Source organism: Metopolophium dirhodum, chromosome 1 (genome assembly GCF_019925205.1).
Source record: "Metopolophium dirhodum isolate CAU chromosome 1, ASM1992520v1, whole genome shotgun sequence".
NCBI lineage: Eukaryota > Metazoa > Arthropoda > Insecta > Hemiptera > Aphididae > Metopolophium > Metopolophium dirhodum.
Window position 1 is genome coordinate 137,806,587 of NC_083560.1, and position 15,046 is coordinate 137,821,632.

Sequence of the window (15,046 nt, forward strand, 5' to 3'; positions counted from 1 at the left end):
TCAAGTAATTAATTTATTATGTATTAAATAGTTTATTTCATATTATACTCATAATTAAACCTACCTATATAAGTTTTTTTCAAATAGTTTATAGTCATATAATCATACAATTTAATAAAAGCATTATTTATTTATTAATTTGATTTTATGCTAAAGATTGAAGAATTTCAAGAAATTAATTAAATACATTCATATTTACTATGTTTATTTATATTGTATTATTTAAAATCTGTAGCATCGTTTGTATTTTACACCAAATTTAACTCACCTAAAAACTGTACATAAAATACATAAAATTTATAATTAGCAAATTATATTACCTCAAAACTGTAATATATTTAGTACTACCTTCATAGTATACATGTAGGTAAATTATATTACTATTGTCTAATTCAAGTATAAAAGAACCGTCCCATATATTCCATAAGTTCTATTTTGTTATTGTATTATTTAGAATCTGTTGCAGTATATTCTGTATGCTACACTAAATTTATTTACATATTTAATATTTAACCACATAATCGAGCCCAATAAATATTGCTCAATAAAATATGTACCTAGTCAATAAAAGCAATAGCTGTGTATATCAATTTGTTATTTACCTTTAAATTAACTGTTTATTAATTTGATTTTGTGCTCTTTAAGGGGTAAATAAACTCACTTGAACTGTAATATATTTAGCACAACATAGTATACATGTACATTAGTTATGTTACTATTGTCTATTCGAGTAATTAATGTATTATGTATTAAATAGTTGATTTCATATAATACTCATAATTAAACCAACCTATATAAGTTGTTTCAAATAGTATATAGTCATATAATCATACAATTTAATTTCCAGACTTTAATTAAATACATACATTTTTATTTTCTTTATTAATATTGTATTATTTAAAATCTGTAACATCGTTTGTATGCTACAACAAATTTGACTCACCTAAAATCTGTAATGAATGAAGTGGGTACTACACAGTTTACATTTAGTTTAGTTATTATAAGATAATAAAAGCATTAGCTGTGTATATTTGTTATATTTTATTAATTTGATTTTATGCTAATGATTGAACCTATCAAACGATGCTTAATAAATGTAGCTAATTATTTATCAAATAGTTTAATTGATCACTTAATACTCATAACTAAACCTACCTACATAAGTAATATCAAATAGTATAGCCATATCTTTATACAATTTAACTGCCAGAATTTAATTAAATACATTTAGATCTATTAGTTCATAATAATTATTGTATTATATAGTATCTGCAGCAGCTTTGTATCATACATAAAATTGTAATAAAAACTGTAATATATTTAGTACTACCTACATAGTATACAATGTAGGTAAATTATATTACTATTGTCTAATCCAAGTATAAAAGAACCGTGCCATATATTCCATAAGTTCTATTTTGTTATTGTATTAATATTATTTAGAATCTGTTGCAGTATATTTTGTATGCTACACTAAATTTATGATTACCAAATTTGAGTCACCTAAAAACTGTAATATACTAAGTACCTACTGCATAGTATAGGTATTACATATTTAATATTTAACCACATAATCGAGCCCAATAAATATCGCTCAATAAAGGTAGACAATAAAAGCAATAGCTGTGTATATCAATTTGTTATTTACCTTTAAATTACCTGTTTATTAATTTGATTTTATGCTCTTTACTATGTAGTAGGTACATAATATATTGCAGTTTTTAGGTGAGTCAGAAATGGTAATCATTAATTTAAAGTTAAATTGTATAATGAATTGGCTATTCTATTTGATATTACATATGAAGGTAGGTATTGTGTATTTAATCATGAGCATAAAATCAAATTAATAAATAGATAATTAAAAGGTAAATAATAAATTACAGTTTTTAGGTGAGTCAAATTTGGTAAACAAAAATTTAGTGTGGCATACAAAATATACCTACCCGTAGTATAGTCATATCGACCAATCGATCAATAATAATATATGTATTGTAATACACTCTGCGTTGAAGTATTCGAACGTTTCCGTCACATCCATCGTCGACTCGAGCTAGGATATTATTATATAATTCAACTAACCCAACCACCGTATCAACTCTTAACATTCATTTCATATATCACGGCGTCACCGAGACCGAGTAGGCAAAAGTCTGTAAAATATAAAATCGAACGCTTCGACGCATATATATATGCCTGTACTTAATATAACGACGCCGTCCGATATCGCTGTTCGCGAACGAAGTACAGCCGCAGGCGGTCAATAAATTTAGCGGGCAACGCGATTAAGTCATCAAGGGGGGGTTCGACGTGTTCGAAAGGGGTAAAACTCGAATTTTGAAAAAAAAGGTAAAATGTTCGTTCAATACGAATAATAATATGATAAGGCGAAAATGATAGCGAAAGGAAAATGACAAAAAAAAAAATGTGAAAAAAAATTCCGATTTAACACGGACGCCGCAAATTAACTCCCGGCGGCCGGCATCGAAACAAAGACCCCCGGGTCATCCGCACCGACGCCTTACCTACCTACCTACCTACCGAGTTGATAACCGGTGTCGAATCTATGACTCTTAAGCCGTTTCGCCGTCCCGGCGAATTACGAACGCGGATTCGACGTCCGCAGAGGGCTTTCGAGCCGGCGATCCCGCGGCTTCGGGCAGCGGACGACCGGCTCCGCCACCCTCGGACGTCGAAAACGCGATATTCGCGAAAAATATCGGACCCTCTGACGCACGTATTTATGCCTGTATATAGTAATAGCTACTCGACGGCGGCGATATCGGCACTCGACTCTCGGCGCCGTCCCGCGGCCCCGGGAATCGTACCGGTGAAAGTACGGCCGCGCGCGGCCTACAAATTTAGCGGGGAACGCGAATAAGGGGCAAACGGGAAAGGCTGACGCCTCGAAAAGGGCTAAAACTCGAATTCTTGAAAACAAAGGCAAAAAACGCGCGCGACGGCGGCGGACGGTTTGCACGTAATCGCCACCGCGGCGGGCCCGCCGGGAAAAAAGTACGGCCGCGCGCGTTATGTAAATTTTGCGGGGAACGCGAATAAGGTCCGAACGGGGCCGCCCGGGGGGGTAAAACTCGAAAATCTGCAAAAATGTTGAAAAAAATCGCGAAAAGTGATAAGAAGGAGTGATAACGCCGGGAACCCGTTTTCCCACCAAAATTCACTAAGTCAGTTCGGAAATTCGCCACAGGCTGCGCCCTCGGGTTTCTGTTTTATACTATAAGACTAGCTCTCCGAGCGTCGCTGGGGGAGACCCCCAGACCCCCCGTGGTTGGTGAGGAGTGTTGTCGATGTCGGATGCCGCAGTGGTCTTGTGGTCTGGTCGTCAACCGAAGCCGACGCGGTGTATGGGTGATACAGAGGTCTAGTGATAGGGATCTCTGAAAAAATTAAGTGATAAGGATTTTAGATTTTGATAAGAAAAGTGGATTTATGATAAGGATGGTGGATTAGTGATAAGGATTTTGGATTTCTGATAAGGATTCTGGGTTAATGATAAGAATAGTGGATTGTGAATGGTGGACAATGTGCGACAACTGGGTAACTTCGTCAGGTATGCAATCCGACTGCGTCGAATCGCGGACAGCGTTCATTACTGTCACCGAGAACGGAAAAATTAATTACTTGAAAAAAAATTCAAAACATTTCGGGCTTCTATGCAAATCATATAGCAATCGTCTTTTAAGGGTGTCTAGCAGGTCAGTCACCTCAGTGGTCCGAGTAGGCAATCCGACTTCGTCGGATAGCAGACAATATGCGTCGGCCAGTCGTCAGGTATGCAATCCGACTGCGTCGAATCGCGGACAGCGTTCATTACTGTCGCCGAAAACGCGAAATTAGGTAATAAGTTTCATGAAAAAAATTGTAAAACATTTCGGGCGTCCATGCAAGTCATATAGCCGTCGTATATCTTTGAGTGTCTAGGTGGTCAGTCACCTCAAATGACGTTCACCGTAATAATAAGGGTAGGGTGTCTAGCAGGTCAGTCACCTCAGGGGTCCGAGTAGGCAATCCGACTTCGTCGGATAGCAGACAATACTGCGTCGGATAGCGGACAATACTGCGTCGGATAGCGGACAGCGTTCTTTACTGTGAAAAAAATTTTTAAACATTTCGGGGGTCCATGAAAATCATATAGCCTCCGTCTTTTTATGGGTGTCTAGCAGGTCAAACCTCGAATGACATTCGCCGTAGTAATAAGGGTAGGCAATCCGACTTCGTCGGATAGCGGACAATGTGCGACGGCCGGGTCACGTCGTCAGGTATGCAATCCGACTGCGTCGAATCGCGGACAGCGTTCATTACTGTCGCCGAAAATGCAAAATTAAGTAATAAATTACGTAAAAAAAAATTCAAAACATTTCGGCTTCTATGCAAATCATATAGCCACCGTCTTTTTAGGGTGTCTAGCAGGTCAGTCACCTCAGTGGTGCGGGTAGGCAATCCGACTTCGTCGGATAGCGGACAATGTGTGACAGCTGGGTAACTTCGTCAGGTATGCAATCCGACTGCGTCGAATCGCGGACAACGTTCATTACTGTCACCGAAAACGGAAAAATTAATTACGTGAATAAAAATTCAAAACATTTCGGGCTTCTATGCAAATCATATACAATCGTCTTTTAAGGGTGTCTAGCAGGTCAGTCACCTCAGTGGTCCGGGTAGGCAATCCGACTTCGTCGGATAGCGGACAATGTGTGACGGCCGGGTAACTTCGTCAGGTATGCAATCCGACTGCGTCGAATCGCGGACAGCGTTCATTACTGTCGCCGAAAACACAAAATTAAGTAATAAATTCAAAACATTTCGGGCGCATATATTCAAGCCTGTATAAGATAGTAATAGCGACACGACGGCGGAGCTCTCCGCGATGTCAATCGGCCCCCGGGACTCGTCGCGAACGAAGCGCGGCCGCGAGCAGCATATACATCTAGGAGGGAACGCGAATAAGGTTTCAACGGAACTGTATGGAGTTCGAAAAGGATGTAAAACTCGAATTTCGAATAAAATATTGAAATTTTCGTTAATTACGAATAATATAGGCGGAAGTAATAGCAAAAATAAATAACGGAAAAAAAATTCGGATTATCGGGATTGTCGTTAATTTGCGGCGGCCGGCATCGAAACCACGACCCGCAAGTCATCCGCACATACGCCTAAACCTACTTACCTACCTATCGAGTTGAAAACTGATGTCAAATCTATGACTCTTAAACCATAATGCTCAAAAGAATCTAACCCTCCGACGCATATGTTCAAGCCTGTATATAGTAATTACGATTTGATGCCGCTAAATTAATTATTGTTGTTTATTTACTAAACGTACCTATACATAAGCTATATCAAACAGTATAGGCATATCATTATACCAGATTTTACTGAAATATATGAAGATCTATTTGTTTATTAATATTGTATTATATGATATCTGCAGCATTATGATTTTTAATTTCCTCAACCAATCAAGTCACCTAAAAACTGTAATGAATTAAGTGGGTACTATATAGTTATATTGTACTATTGTCTATTCAAGTAAATAACCATTTTACTACGGCCGGGTCACGTCGTCAGGTATGCAATCCGACTGCGTCGAATCGCGGACAGCGTCCATTACTGTCGCCGAAAACGCGAAATTAGGTAATAAGTTTCGTGAAAAAAATTCAAAACATTTCGGGCTTCTATGCAAATCATATAGCAATCGTCTTTTAAGGGTGTCTAGCAGGTCAGTCACCTCAGTGGTGTGGGTAGGCAATCCGACTTCGTCAGATTGCAGACAATATGCGTCGGCCGGGTCACGTCATCAGGTATGCAATCCGCCTGCGTCGAATAGCGGACAGCGTTCATAACTGTCGCCAAAAATGCAAAATTAAGTAATAAATTACGTGAAAAAAAATTATGCAAAATTCAAAACATTTCGGGCTTCTATGCAAATCATATAGCAATCGTCTTTTAAGGGTGTCTAGCAGGTCAGTCACCTCAGTGGTCCGAGTAGGCAATCGTCGGATAGCGGACAATGTGCGACAGCTGGGTAACTTCGTCAGGTATGCAATCCGACTGCGTCGAATCGCGGACAACGTTCATTACTGTCACCGAAAACGGAAAAATTAATTACGTGAAAAAAAATTCAAAACATTTCGGGCTTCTATGGAAATCATATAGCAATCGTCTTTTAAGGGTGTCTAGCAGGTCAGTCACCTCGGTGGTCCGAGTAGGCAATCCGACTTCGTCGGATAGCGGACAATGTGCGACGGCTGGGTAACTTCGTCAGGTATGCAATCCGACTGCGTCGAATCGCGGACAACGTTCATAACTGTCACCGAAAACGGAAAAATTAATTACGTGAAAAAAAATTCAAAACATTTCGGGCTTCTATGGAAATCATATAGCAATCGTCTTTTAAGGGTGTCTAGCAGGTCAGTCACCTCGGTGGTCCGAGTAGGCAATCCGACTTCGTCGGATAGCGGACAATGTGCGACGGCTGGGTAACTTCGTCAGGTATGCAATCCGACTGCGTCGAATCGCGGACAACGTTCATAACTGTCACCGAAAACGGAAAAATTAATTACGTGAAAAAAAATTCAAAACATTTCGGGCTTCTATGGAAATCATATAGCAATCGTCTTTTAAGGGTGTCTAGCAGGTCAGTCACCTCGGTGGTCCGAGTAGGCAATCCGACTTCGTCGGATAGCGGACAATGTGTGACGGCTGGGTAACTTCGTCAGGTATGCAATCCGACTGCGTCGAATCGCGGACAACGTTCATAACTGTCACCGAAAACGGAAAAATTAATTACGTGAAAAAAATTCAAAACATTTCGGGCTTCTATGCAAATCATATAGCAATCGTCTTTTAAGGGTGTCTAGCAGGTCAGTCACCTCGGTGGTCCGAGTAGGCAATCCGACTTCGTCGGATAGCGGACAATGTGCGACGGCTGGGTAACTTCGTCAGGTATGCAATCCGACTGCGTCGAATCGCGGACAACGTTCATTACTGTCACCAAAAACGGAAAAATTAATTACGTGAAAAAAAATTCAAAACATTTCGGGCTTCTATGCAAATTATATAGCAATCGTCTTTTAAGGGTGTCTAGCAGGTCAGTCACCTCAGTGGTCCGAGTAGGCAATCCGACTTCGTCGGATAGCGGACAATGTGCGACGGCTGGGTAACTTCGTCAAGTATGCAATCCGACTGCGTCGAATCGCGGACAACGTTCATAACTGTTCATAACTCCCCGGGTCATCCGCACCGACGCCTTACCTACCTACCTACCTACAGAGTTGAAAACTGGCGTCGAATCTATGACTCTTAAGCCGTTTCGCCGTCCCGGCGAATCGCGAACGCGGTCCCGGCGTCCGCGGAGGGCTTTTGAGCCGGCGATCTCACCGCATCGGGCAGCGGACGACCGGCTCCGCCACCCTCGGACGTCGAAAACGCGAAAAAATCGGACCCTCCGACGCACGTATTTATGCCTGTATATAGTAATACCTACTCGACGGCGGCGATATCGGCACTCCACTCTCGGCGTCGTCCCGGACGAAGTCCGGCCGCCCGCGGCCTAGAAATTCAGCGGGGAACGCGAATATCACGTCGGCGGGGAGGTGAGACTTTCGAGAGAGCGGTGAGACGCGACTTTAGTCGAAAAACTCGGAAAACTCGGTAAGACGGCGACGACGCCGCGCTTTTCGCTATCGTTCTCTACGCCGCGGCGCTCTAAGATATTCAAGTACAGCCGCGCGCGGCCTATAAATGTAACGGGGAACGCGAATAAGTCGCGAACGGGAGGTGAGACGTTTCCAAAACAGTTAAAACTCGACTTTTCGAAAAAATTATCGAAAAACGCAGGCGACGGCGGCACTCCTATCGCACGTCGTCTCGGCCGCGGCGGGACGGGCCGAGACAAAGTACGGCCGCGCGCGGCCTCACAATTTAACGGGGAACGCGAATAAAGTCCGAACGGGGCCGTCCGAGGTGCGCGAAGGCGTTAAAACACTAATTTTGAAGAAATTTTGAAAAAATTCATCAAAAGTGATAAGGCGGAAGTGATAGCGAAAGGAAAATAACGAAAAAAAAAAAACGTGAAAAAAAAATTCCGGATTAACACGGCCGCCGCAAATTATCTCCAATCCCGGCGGCCGGCATCGAAACCACGACCCCCGGATCATCCGCACATACGCCTAAACCTACCTACCTACCTACTGAGTTGAAAACTGGTGTCGAATCTATGACTCTTAAGCGGTTTCGCCGTCCCGGCGAATCGCGAACGCGGTCCCGGCGTCCGCGGAGGGCTTTTGAGCCGGCGATCCCACCGCATCGGGCAGCGGACGACCGGCTCCGCCACCCTCGGACGTCGAAAACGCGAAAAAATCGGACCCTCCGACGCACGTATTTATGCCTGTATATAGTAATACCTACTCGACGGCGGCGATATCGGCACTCCACTCTCGGCGTCGTCCCGCGGCCTAGAAATTCAGCGGGGAACGCGAATATCACGTCGGCGGGGAGGTGAGACTTTCGAGAGAGCGGTGAGACGCGACTTTAGTCGAAAAACTCGGAAAACTCGGTAAGACGGCGACGACGCCGCGCTTTTCGCTATCGTTCTCTACGCCGCGGCGCTCTAAGATATTCAAGTACGGCCGCGCGCGGCCTATAAATTTAACGGGGAACGCGAATAAGTCGCGAACGGGAGGTGAGACGTTTCCAAAACAGTTAAAACTCGACTTTTCGAAAAAATTATCGAAAAACGCAGGCGACGGCGGCACTCCTATCGCACGTCGTCTCGGCCGCGGCGGGACGGGCCGAGACAAAGTACGGCCGCGCGCGGCCTCACAATTTAACGGGGAACGCGAATAAAGTCCGAACGGGGCCGTCCGAGGTGCGCGAAGGCGTTAAAACACTAATTTTGAAGAAATTTTGAAAAAATTCATCAAAAGTGATAAGGCGGAAGTGATAGCGAAAGGAAAATAACGAAAAAAAAAAAACGTGAAAAAAAAATTCCGGATTGACACGGCCGCCGCAAATTATCTCCAATCCCGGCGGCCGGCATCGAAACCACGACCCCCGGATCATCCGCACATACGCCTTACCTACCTACCTACCTACCGAGTTGAAAACTCGTGTCGAATCTATGACTCTTAAGCGGTTTCGCCGTCCCGGCGAATCGCGAACGCGGTCCCGGCGTCCGCGGAGGGCTTTTGAGCCGGCGATCCCACCGCTTCGGGCGGCGGACGACAGGCTCCGCCACCCCCGGACGTCGAAAACGCGATATTCGCGAAAAAAACTCGGACCCTCCGACGCACGTATTTACGCCTGTATATAGTAATACCTACTCGACGGCGGCGATATCGGCGCTCCGCTCTCGGCGTCGTCCCGCGGCCCCGGGACTCGTCTCGGACGAAGTACGGCCGCGCGCGGCCTATAAATTTAGCTGGGAACGCGAATATCGCGTCGACGGGGAGGTGAGACTTTCAAGAGAGCGGCGAGACGCGACTTTAGTCGAAAAAGTCGGAAAAATCGGTAAGACGGCGACGACGCCGCGCTTTCCGCTATCGTTTTCTGCGCCGCGGCGCTCTAAAATATTCGAGTACGGCCGCGCGCGACCTATAAACGTAACGGGGAACGCGAATAAGGGGCGAACGGGGAGGGCGGACGCCTCGAAGAGGGCTAAAACTCGAATTCTCGAAAAAAAAGGCAAAAAACGCGCGCGACGGCGGCGCTCGGTCTGCACGTGATCGCCACCGCGGTGGGCCCGCCGGGAAAAGAGTGCGGCCGCGCGCGGTACGTAAATTTAGCGGGGAACGCGAATAAGGTCCGAGCGGGGCCTCCCGGAGACCCCCGGGGGGGTAAAACTCGAAAACGTGAAGAAATTTTGAAAATCTGGAAAAAAATCGCGAAAAGTGATAAGGCGGAAGTGATAGCGTGGCGACGGATCCGCCGCCGCGTCCCGACCGTCCCATTGGCGGGTTCTCTGTTTTCCCTCCATTATCCTCTATGCTGGTACGGGAAAACGCCATAGGGGGCGCCACACGGGTCTTCGTTTTATACTATAAGACTAGCTCTCCGAGCGTCGCTGGGGGAGACCCCCAGACCCCCCGTGGTTGGTGAGGAGTGTTGTCGATGTCGGATGCCGCAGTGGTCTTGTGGTCTGGTCGTCAACCGATGTCGGTTATGGGTGTTATGATAAGAACGGTGGATATTGATAAGAAAAGTGGATAAGTGATAAGGATTTTGGATTGCTGATAAGGATGTTGGATTAATGAAAAGAATGGTGGATTTGTGAGAAGGATAGTGGATTAGTTAACCGGAGAGCTGTAAGTTTTTTACTGCCTTCAAAAACGCCAAATCAAGTAATAGAATTCAAATATTTCGGATAATCATATAGCCACCTCGATTTATTTGGGGTCTAGCGGGTCAGTCACCTACCTCGACGTTGGACTTATATGTCTCGGCAACAGGTATGCAACGTTCAAAACGTGAAACGTGAAAAAAATTGTAAAACATTTCGGGGGTCCATGAAAATCATATAGCCACCGTCTTTTTATGGGTGTCTAGCAGGTCAGTCACCTCGAATGACGTTCGCCGTAGTAATAAGGGTAGGCAATCCGACTGCGTTGAATCGCGGACAACGTTCATAACTGTCACCGAAAACGGAAAATTAAGTAATAAAATTCAAAACATTTCAGGCTTCTATGCAAATCATATAGTAACCGTCTTTTTAGGGTGTCTAGCAAGTCAGTCACCTCAGTGGTGCGGGTAGGCAATCCGACTTCGTCGGATAGCGGACAATGTGCGACGGCCGGTTCACGTCGTCAGGTATGCAATCCGACTGCGTCGAATCGTGGACAACGTTCATTACTGTCACCGAAAACGGAAAATTAAGTAATAAAATTCAAAACATTTCGGGCTTCTATGCAAATCATATAGCCACCGCCTTTTTAGCGTGTCTAGCGACCTGCTGAGTCAACTCGGTGGTCCGAGTAGGCAATCCGACTTCGTCGGATAGCAGATAATATGCGACGGTCGGGTCACGTCGTCAGGTATGCAATCCGACTGCGTCGAATCGTGGACAACGTTCATTACTGTCACCGAAAACGGAAAATTAAGTAATAAAATTCAAAACATTTCGGGCTTCTATGCAAATCATATAGCCACCGTCTTTTTAGCGTGTCTAGCGACCTGCTGAGTCAACTCGGTGGTCCGAGTAGGCAATCCGACTTCGTCGGATAGCAGATAATATGCGACGGTCGGGTCACGTCGTCAGGTATGCAATCCGACTGCGTCGGATAGCGGACGGCGTTCTTTAATGTGAAAAAAATTTTAAAACATTTCGGGGGTCCATGAAAATCATATAGTCTCCGTCTTTTTATGGGTGTCTAGCAGGTCAGTCACCTCGAATGACGTTCACTGTAGTAATAAGGGTAGGCATCCGACAATGTGCGACGGCTGGGTTACGTCGTCAGGTATGCAATCCGACTGCGTCGAATCGCGGACAACGTTCATTACTGCCACCGAAAACGGGAAAAAAAATTCAAAACATTTCGGGCCTCTATGCAAATCATATAGCCAACATCATTTTTTGAGTGTCTAGGTGGTCAGTCACCTCGAATGACGTTCACCGTAATAATAAGGGTAGGGTGTCTAGCAGGTCAGTCACCTCAGGGGTCCGAGTAGGCAATCCGACTTCGTCGGATAGCAGACAATATGCGACGGCCAGGTCTCCTTAACTGTCTCCGTAACTGTCTCCGAAAACAGAAAATTAAGTAATAATGTACGTGAAAAAAAATTCAAAACATTTCGGGCTTCCATGCAAATCTTATAGTAACCGTCTTTTTAGGGTGTCTAGCAGGTCAGTCACCTCAGTGGTCCGGATAATTATATATATGCAGTATAATGTTATACTATGTATATATGTAAATAAACTTTAGGTATATAATAAGCAAACCCATATAATGTTACAAATTACAATAACCAATACGATCTACAAAAACATTAAACATTTCCATGCGTAATATATATTGGAAATATTATGTGAATTTCCAGCGGCTACGTTAATAATTTCTGTCGTCATAAGCTTAGTAGTAGAGTAGAGCAATATAGAAGCGAAACTCGATCAGCGGATCGGGGTTCTGTTTCCCATACGAACCTCCGAAAAACACGGAAACGTTTCCGCGCACCAACATGATGTTTGACCCAAGGTCTCTCGTATCGTGTAATCGGGAGATACGTAACGCGGGGTCGGCTTGTTAAAAGTCGCGCCTACAACTTACTGTAAACGGTCGGTGATAAGGCCTACCACTTTGGCGGTATTCTGTCAAAGGCGGGAATGTTTGAAAACCATGTTTGCGTGTGTATTAATGAATTTGAGTGATGATCCTGTGGCATTATTATGACTATATGAAAATTTTTTGCAAAAATAAAAAAAAGAATGATGGTCAAAAGTGTAAGGTGTAATGCTGTGTTCGAATGAATAATAAAAATATAAAATATCGATATAATATGTCAATTCAATAAATCAGCCGTGCGATATCGTCACCCGCATGGGTTACCTGCCTTGACTCTTGTTATTGTCGCCGCTCTAAGACTGCGCCGACGACCCAACGTCCGACTATAACCGTTATTAAACATCCGACAGCCGTGAATAACAGAAAACACGTGAGTATACAATTTAGTATTAATTTAATTTGTTGCTTTTTAAAACGTTGACCGCAGATCGTAGGTATTAATCAATCAATGTAATGTAACACATGCTTTCCGTTCAACGAATTTAATATTTTATCGTACCATCGACTTAATAATACCGACAGATCACTTATTGTTTGTTTTACTATACACTTTCTTTATTGCTTTTTATTTGTCAACTTCAGAATGAGTAACAAAGTCTAAAACATTAACGGCAATTGCCAAGCGTACATCAGGGCCTTGTTTTTTTAACACGTTCAACGCGGATCGTATATAATAATTTATTAATTTAAATAATAAAATAATAATATAAATTTGCGAAGAAAATCGAGCCTTAGTTTTGTCTGCAACACATGCTTTCTGTGAAACTAAATATTTTTTCTATTTTAGATTCTGAGTGAAACGATGAATGTATTGATTTTACAATGATGTGTGTTTTTTTTTTTATTTTTTTTTTTATTTTTTTTTTTATTTTTTTTTATTTTTTTATTTTTGTGTCTGTGTACACGATAAGTAGTCGAAATAATGCTTCGATTTTCGACTTCAGTATCTTGTTCGATGGGAAAGTGAATATCGTTGGTGCATTGGGGAGGTCAAAATTTTAATTTCCCAGTAGTTTTCAAAAGCGATGTGAAAAACAAAAGAAAAATTAAGGAAAAACGGGAATTTTTACGCAAAATCGATTTTTAACAAAATCGATTTTGGTTATTGGTGTAACTCTAAAACAAATGACCGTAGATGCATGAAATTTTCACTGGTTGTTTATATTTGCATTTTCTATACACAATACAATTTTGAAAATAATTTGACTTTTTTTGAACTGTTTACGGACATTGTCAGTTTTCAGTTTTTTTAAATTTTTTTTCTATAAATATCAATAAAATTTTATTTGTTGGGTAAAAAAGCTTGAAAATTTAATAGAAGGCTCCTAGGTTATTGTTTCAAAGGCAGATGAAAAAAATTAAAAATCCTTAGTCACAGTTTTTTTTTATACACGTTTAAAGTTCAAATCTTGAAAAAATACGGAAAAATCACGAAAATTTGCAAATTATTTTGAGTTAGAAATTCATAAAAAATTTTCTTTTTAAATCTAAGATTTTAAAATCTAATACAAGATTCCTCATAAGTTTATCTAACTTTATCAAAAAAAAAATTTCTACAAGAAAGTCAAATTAAATTTTTATGAGCGTTTTAAATTCATATTTTTACAACATTAGATATTCACTCGATTTCTCATGTACCGATTTCCTTATTTTCTTGTAATTCAAAAACGAATAACTGTAGATACATGAAAATTTCACTGAATGTTTATATTAGCATTTCCTATACACCATACAATTTTGAAAATATTTTGACACTTTTTGAGCTGTTTACGGGCATTTTCAGTTTTCAATTTTTTTAGTTTTTTTTTCTATAAATATCAATAAAGTTTTATCTGTTGGGCCAAAAAGTGTAAAAATTTAATACAAGACTCCTGATATATTTTTACAATAGCAGTTGAAAAATATTGAAAATACATAGGCACAGTTTTTTTTTATAAGCATTTAAAGATCAAATTTGGACAGAATTTATCAAAATCTCGAAAATTATCAACCATTGTAATTAATAAATTATAAAATGTTCAGTTTTTATAGCTAAGGATTGAAAATTTAAAACAAGATTCCATGTAAATAGATAATTCGGTTACCAAAAAATCTAAAAAATACACAAGCACAGTTTATTTGTATAGTCATTTTAAGTTCAAATTAGGACGAAATTACATAAAAACCTAGAATAACTATTTTAGTTATTTTGTTGTGATTGTATAATATTATTCGTGGGCACTTGAAACTTCTAATTTGTAATATTTTCATCGATATATTATGATGATAGTATCACGGTTTGTTGTTGATGTATAACGCGTTATATGTACCTAATGGATATTGTGATATGATTAATTTGGAATTTATTATAGGTCAATTTTTTTTTTAATACCATAGATAAGTGTATAATATGTCTTATACCTAGACTGACATATCGTCTCCACTCAGAATCGTTTTTCTTATACAATGATATATCATTGAATTCAAATTTAATACCATCCATTATACAGTGACCCACTTGTAACCTACAGTACAGCAGAGCGACATCCACTTGCCCACCTTTTTTGTTTTTGTTTTTAACACGGTCACCGCCGATCGTATTTATCAATTAATGTATAATGTATATTGTTATACCATATAAATTTTCAAACGCTGGCTTAGTTTTAGTGTGCACCATATGCATTTCGTTAGACGAATTGAATATTTTATAATGCCACAAACATAATAATGCAGACCAATCAATTGTTCTTTTCAACTGTCTTATTAAATTTAGA